This window comes from Stegodyphus dumicola, chromosome 2 (genome assembly GCF_044657685.1).
Source record: "Stegodyphus dumicola isolate Sdum_Otavi_A_Nest chromosome 2, ASM4465768v1".
Taxonomy (NCBI): domain Eukaryota; kingdom Metazoa; phylum Arthropoda; class Arachnida; order Araneae; family Eresidae; genus Stegodyphus; species Stegodyphus dumicola.
The window spans coordinates 98,278,628-98,285,370 of NC_140769.1; the positions used below are offsets into that span (position 1 = coordinate 98,278,628).

The 6,743-nt window shown below is 34.4% G+C and overlaps 1 protein-coding gene across 1 annotated transcript in view; it reads right to left on the reverse strand.

Moving 5' to 3' along the window:
- The window catches only part of LOC118184323 (ELAV-like protein 4), a 127,055-nt gene extending 126,137 nt beyond the window's left edge, over positions 1-918 (reverse strand). Inside the window, exon 1 of the mRNA XM_035353984.2 lies at positions 512-918. The gene's annotated coding sequence lies outside the window, so the exon portion shown is untranslated. The remainder of the gene's footprint in view (positions 1-511) is intronic.
- Between the last annotated feature and the right edge of the window lie 5,825 nt (positions 919-6,743).

Consider the following 6,743-nt stretch of genomic DNA (forward strand, 5'->3'; position numbering starts at 1 on the left):
TTAATTATTCTAAGATTTTTGTAGAAAGAAAAAAAGATTATTTTATTATTAGGGAAAAAATTCTTAATTATTTTTCATTTCTCCGAACTCTGAGGGTTTTCCAACAGAGTGGCAGTCCTGTTTAAATAAACATATAATTTTCTGAAATTCTGCAGTAAAACTCTATTTAAACATGTTTAAAAGTTGCGAATTTTTCACAACTCTATACCCTGGTTAATACCCTACCTAATCAAATTTAATTCCTTCATTTAAAATACTTCTTTAAACATTCTAATAAAACTACAATCGTAGCAGCTGATTAGGAGTTCTTCAACGCTTTCATCCATTTTTCAAAGAAAAGTGGAATTTTAAAAACCTATCCAAGCGTCATTTCGTGAAATGTTCCGCTTCAACCGCGAGAAAAACCCCTTCCCATGCTGCTTTGCAAGTGTCGGCTACCCGAGCGGGAGCCGCCATCTTGGATTTAGCATCCCTTCTTCGATCTCCCGCTCCCGGGCATCCCTGTACGTACCTGACTCTTCCGAATGGTCGTCCAACTCCGTTTTTAGGCTTGGGTGGATATCGGTAGAGGAGAAGAGAGTGGCCAAGAGAGCCTCTGGCTACGGCAATGAGCAACAACAGTTAGTTCCTTGGAAGACTTGAGAAACCGAACTCTCTTGCGCTTCTGGGAGCAGTTCGGAGGTTGAATGAACTTCTTGAACGGAATGTGTATGTCGACAGAAACTCGTCCAGACGCTCACAGGACACAGATACAACAAACACACAAGGATTCCAACTCAAAAAATATGACAAACGGAACGAACAGAGGCAGAGTAAAAGCAAACCAAGGCGGGCTGGTAATACGTAGCTATCTGACGGACGGGAACCGGCGACGGTTTTAGAAGCAAACTGCTTGTGCCGTCTCCCTCTTCCCTCGCCCCCTTTCTGGATCCATTCCCCACCCTTCCCCTCTCTATCTTCCTCTTTTCTCCTCCTGCAGGCTCTCGGTGCTCTTTTGTCGATCGTTGCGGGTAGAAAGAGATTTTCCCCATCTGCTTGGGGATTTTTCCTCAAAAGAGAGGGTTCTGTCTCCCAGAAGAGGGAAAGGGGGAAATCTAGCGGTCGATTGATTCGATTGCTTCAGTTTCATTTGGCATCGGAAAACTAGAATTACGTAAAATTGTTAGATGCATCCACCGCACTGTCTTACCTCAATCACTACTGCTTCAAAAGAACAAGAAATCGTCAGCACAATACTAAAAGCATTAACTTAAAATTTTTGTTATTTTTACCTAAACTGTGTTTGAGAGTTGTTTCTAGATATTTTACATTTTGACTGTAGATCGAATTGTGTATTAAAGCATTACAGTCAATTCCCGATTAACCAGCGTAATACTGGGGATGGCGTCTATAGTTAACTCAAAATTAATGTTCCTCCAATAGCTGTTAGAAAAACAAAAGAAACCGAGTTGACTTCTATTATAATGAACAGAAGAATACTATCAACATTTCACTTATATTTTCAAACAGTTAAATTTGGAAAGTAAGCGGAACATTTAGGTTAACCCAGTTTGATCAATGTGCTTTACTTTGCTAGTGCATTCTCATTAGAATTGATGAGTTTAACCCTTTGCCTTTTCTATATCTTTGCCTTCGGGTGAGCGGTGTGATTGCATCCTATTTGACTTAACTACCGTGAATGGCCTTAGGGCATAAAATTGAAATATCTGGGTAAAAATTCTATGTTATTGTATGCCAGTATTGAAAGAAACTACCAATCTGATAAGAAATGGCTGCTACTTGTTTTGAAAATGAGGCGTAAAAGGTTACCAGCGGGGATATTCCCCTTGGCATCAGCTGTACCATTATTGGCGACTTTATCGCCTGCGCCGGCAAAACGGAAAAGTACCAAATTATTTAGATAATGAAATGAATGATTATAATTTATAATCATATAGTGACTTCTAAATTATACTACAGTAGAACTCCAATTATCCGAATTAATTGGGACCGGACCCTATTCGAATAATCAAAAATTCGAATAATTGGATTTTTTTCACAAAAAGGGTCTACGTACACTTTAATTAATTACTGTATGTAGTATATGTTGAAAATGGGGGGAAAATTTTTTTTAGAGAAAAAGAGGTCTTAAAATGAAAAGGCAACACTTTTGCTTACCTGATATATAGCGTATGGTATAGTACTTACAAGTGAGGGAGTGAATGAGCGCCACCAAGGAAGACCACTGACCTGGCCTTAGCCTCACAGTGTATTATCTTCCTGGCAGAAACCATCTACTCTCTGCTTCAACCTGCTCCAAGAATGCAGCCGACTAGACGGCTAAGAGCCTCATAAAGTCTACGTGTAAGCTTGGATGTTGTTGTTCGAGGAAAGAGTATTCTGTTAGGACCTACTTTTTAGAATTTGCTTAATAAATTATAGACTTACTTAATAAATTTCAAAACATTAAAATTTTTAATTATCATAAAGCGTTCTTTCACATGTATCACTAAAACTGAAAACAAATCTAAACACAAATATATTTAAATTAGAATTATAATCGAACTATAGATAATAATGACCTATAAAATAAGACATTTACCATGTATTCAGTACTGCAAAATGTCATATTCAGTCACTCTTAAAACTGATCAGATTTTACTCCTCTTTTATATTTTAAAAATGAATAATAACTCTCTGTAAAGTCGGTAAAATAATTTCTTTGTGATTTCTTGCTTCCCTCAAATTAAAATTAAAACTAAAATTAGTAACATCACGCAAAAGTAGGGTATTATATATGGTACAATATAGCCTCCTCTGCTCCGTTGTAAGTAGCTAAGTCAGATGTAATAATTAATAGTGCAATGTTTTTGAAGAATAATCAATTTTTTTGTTTGCGTGGAAGACCTCAAAGTGCAGCCTTAAAAGATACTAATTATTATAGAAAGAAGAATATTAACTGGTTAATGCGTGTTTTTCTTGTGGTCGTGTTTCATGCTTTAAAATGAGTTATATCACTTTGAATGTTGTTTAATATTGCAGTGAAAACTATGAGTAGTTTTGCAAATTAATGTTTTGACCGTTTTGATTTTAAATTGGAATGTAAAGTGCTAATTCTTAAAAACCAAGTAGCGTTGGTAATTCCTCTGAAAAGTTTTAATTTTCCGAAATATATTTTATAGAGATCTGTTTCTGAGACACGACTCCATATATGGAAGGTGTAAAGTAAGGTTGTCTTGATTATTTATATAACACTATTTAATTGTGAAATACTGCTGTATTTTCTGAGAAACTATTGAAGCCTTAATTTAGCAACAGAAATACTAAATTCATTTCTGAGGTTGGCAAACTGAGGTCTATAAGTGAATTTGTTATCAAGTATGATACCTTGAACTTCTTGTTTCCAACATCTTTCTTCTTCATTAACATTGTTAGCTGGCGGTAGAATATGTGATCGATCTTTGGCAAATAGAGCTCCATGTGATTTGTTGATATTTATTGAAATTCTCAAGTCCGTAAAAAATGCCTCTTGCAAATCAAGAACAGTGAAATCGACTGTGGAAATTTATAATCACAATATTGTTAATTTTTAATGTATATCACTTCGTATTTGAGATAAAACAGAAACAAGGAAAAACCTGTAAGGAAGAATTAAGGGAGTAATGCCTGCTTTGGAAAAGGAATTAAGGAAAAACACCTAAAAAGGAAAAACTTTTTAAGGAAAAGCACATAAATATAAAAGACAAAAAGCAAACGAGCAAAAAAGAAATTAAAAGGAAGAACTCAGGAAGCGATGTTTATTTGTATTTTGTTGGTATTGACTACATGCATAACTTTCCGCGCAAACTGTACAATTCTTTTGGTTAAAGTTTGCGCGTTTAAAAAAATGGATCTTATCAATGCTGCCATAGATGTTTTTCAACACTCTTGTGACCTGAAATATTTATTGTCATTAATTCTGCCATAGATGTTTCATATTTCTGAATTCTGAACTTTGAACTTGGCACACCGGAAATCTCCCGCGGCCAATAATTATTTTATTATAATCAATATTTCTGTTAATTTCCCCTTTTTCACATATATTGAATCAAATCATATTGTAAACGCATTGGGTTTAATTAAAAGCAAGAAAAACAAAAGCATCAGCGATACCCTCATTGATTGAAACTCCGGTCTTTTCGATGCTAGCTGGACGTGCTTTCTAATTACTCAATGAAAGCACGGGCAAGGAAGAAGACAATTCCTTATGTTCTCCTCAATCTAAAGAGTAACTGACGAGGTCGAAACTCAGTAGCTAAATCCAGGGGGTAACAAAAGTATGGTCCAATAGTTGTTTATGTTATTGTTGTTATTCTGATGACACTTCTAAAGTTATTTCGCAGGAAAAAAAAGAAAAGAAAAGAAAAACTGCGTTATTTTCATCTGCATTCAAATTGCGAACCTTCGAGTGTTAGTCGGACATGCTCTCGAATTGCACTACGAAAGCACACGGTTAGGAAGGAAAAAATTGCTTACTAAATAATCCTTTTTTTTAAAGCTACTACTCTCTGCCTCTCAGTTTTTCAGAATCTGATTTTTCGTTTCAATGGTGACTTTATTCCCAGAACCAGGATCCTCTATACAGATTGCTTCATTATGAGTTGCAGCATATTTTGCTCCAGTGTATTTCCTTTGTTGCCAATGTAACCAGCATGAACTCTTTAACTCTACTCATATTTGTCTTATGAGTAAGTACCCTTTGAGTAGTTATATTTTATCTCATGAGTACTAATCGTTTAATCTTATCTTTTATTTCTAAAAAACTGTTACCTGGGTCGAAGAGTGATTACACACCTGATAAACTGTTCGAATAAATATTAATTTATGTTTTGTCAATATAGTTTCTAAATCGATGTTAGGGAATAAAATATCATATACATTTCTGTTTGAAAAACAGAATTGTAGTTTTCTAATTTATATTTTCTAAAGCGTATCTGAAAACCTAAAAAAAAAAAAAAAAAAAAAAAAAAAAAAAAATCTGAAATGTTTCAGATTTTAAATTACGTCCAAATTAAATTACGTTTTTTTAACGTTTTGTGCGTTATCTTTATTTGTTAAACATCATATTCTTCGTACTTAAACCATAAAATTCAATTCAACAGGAATATCGCAAAATAGTTTTAAAATGAGCATATCTTTAGAATTTCCGATACAAAAACTCACGCGCCGGAGATAAAAAATGTTTTTTCTGCATAACGTTACCATTGCTCGCTTTGAAATCCTTGAGTTTGTTAATCAAAAATTCGTTAAAGATTTAAAGAATAGGAAATTGATTATAAAACAAATTTCAAATTTCAAATGTGGTGTTCCACATCCCCATATTCGTTGGAGGATTAAGTCATTCAAAATTCGATGGCTCTATGTACCGTTATTTTATCACAATGCGATAAATATACATACATTTATGCATATTTTTCATTATTTAATTTCTTCAAATATCATGCAGGACTCTAACATTTTGTGGCAACAGTCTGAAAAGTGAACCGACATTTATAGGAGTCCGACGCAAAATGCCAAAACGAAAGTAATAGTCCTTCGGGACTCAAATCCCTTTGGACTAAAAATAGCAAAAAAATAATAAAATAAAATAAAATAAAGTTACAAAATAGCATGTTCTTTCTTAGCTTTCCTCGTAGATATCTGTTTTGGCAGTTTCAGAAAAGGCCTATTTCCTACAGAAGTCCAGTCATTTGGTTTGGGTATATTAAGTGAATATTAAAATGTTCAAAGGCACTGTTGTTAACAAGGTATCCATCATAACAATCTAGGAAATTCTTCACTTTATACTTAGCAAAACTTATGACGAAATTCGTAAAGGAATAAGGAGGGCGGCTGTCCAGCAGGAACGCAGGCAACTTCATTCGAAACAGCTCTACCCTTTGTTATGGCGAGCAGCCAACACTTCTGTGTTGTATCTAATTTGCTCCCGAGCACCTCTGACGTTCTCATACTCCACGCACCTCTCCCACAGATGATAACAGGTTTTGCTAATGATAATAACGATCTTCTAAACATGACTAAGGTTGGTATTTTTTACAGTAGGAATGCCTGTCAAAATGTTTCTTTCGTATGTGGCTAAAATTTTATTGTTTCTATAACTAATATTCTTAAAATGTTCAGAAGTAAATAAACTGTTCATAATAAACCAAGATATTTAGCACTGTACTTGAATTTAATTGGGATATCCCCAAACTTTAATTTCGGAACCCTTGTCAGTTGCCACCTCTCTCAAAGATAAGTGCTTTGTTAAGTATATATCAAGTCTTTCTCTCTGTCTGGAGTTCCCTGTGTGTTTACAAGGGCCCGGACCTCGAAAGCCTAAAAATGCACTAAAAATATCCTTAAAAGCGGCCGTGAAGTGCACTTAAAATGGAAAAAATGCCCTTGAGAAATAAAAAGTCCTATAATGGAAAATGGCACAATTAACAAGTACTGATTAACGGATTAAAGTCCATATAATTACACCTGAATTTTATTTTTTCTCCTGACTTTTTCACCATGCACAAATGCATTACAACTGCACAGAGTAATTCCTGCTTCTTGATGTTTGAAGTGATAGATCTTCTGTTATCAATATATAGGTTTTTATATCATAAAAAGTTTATCTCATCTACTGGTTATTGTAGCATACTTGAAAAACCTGCATTTCATATCGTTATCTCTTTTGGATATTCAAAAGAGTTTCTTTTCCTATCAAGATGAGGGATATATTCAGCATAGTTTTC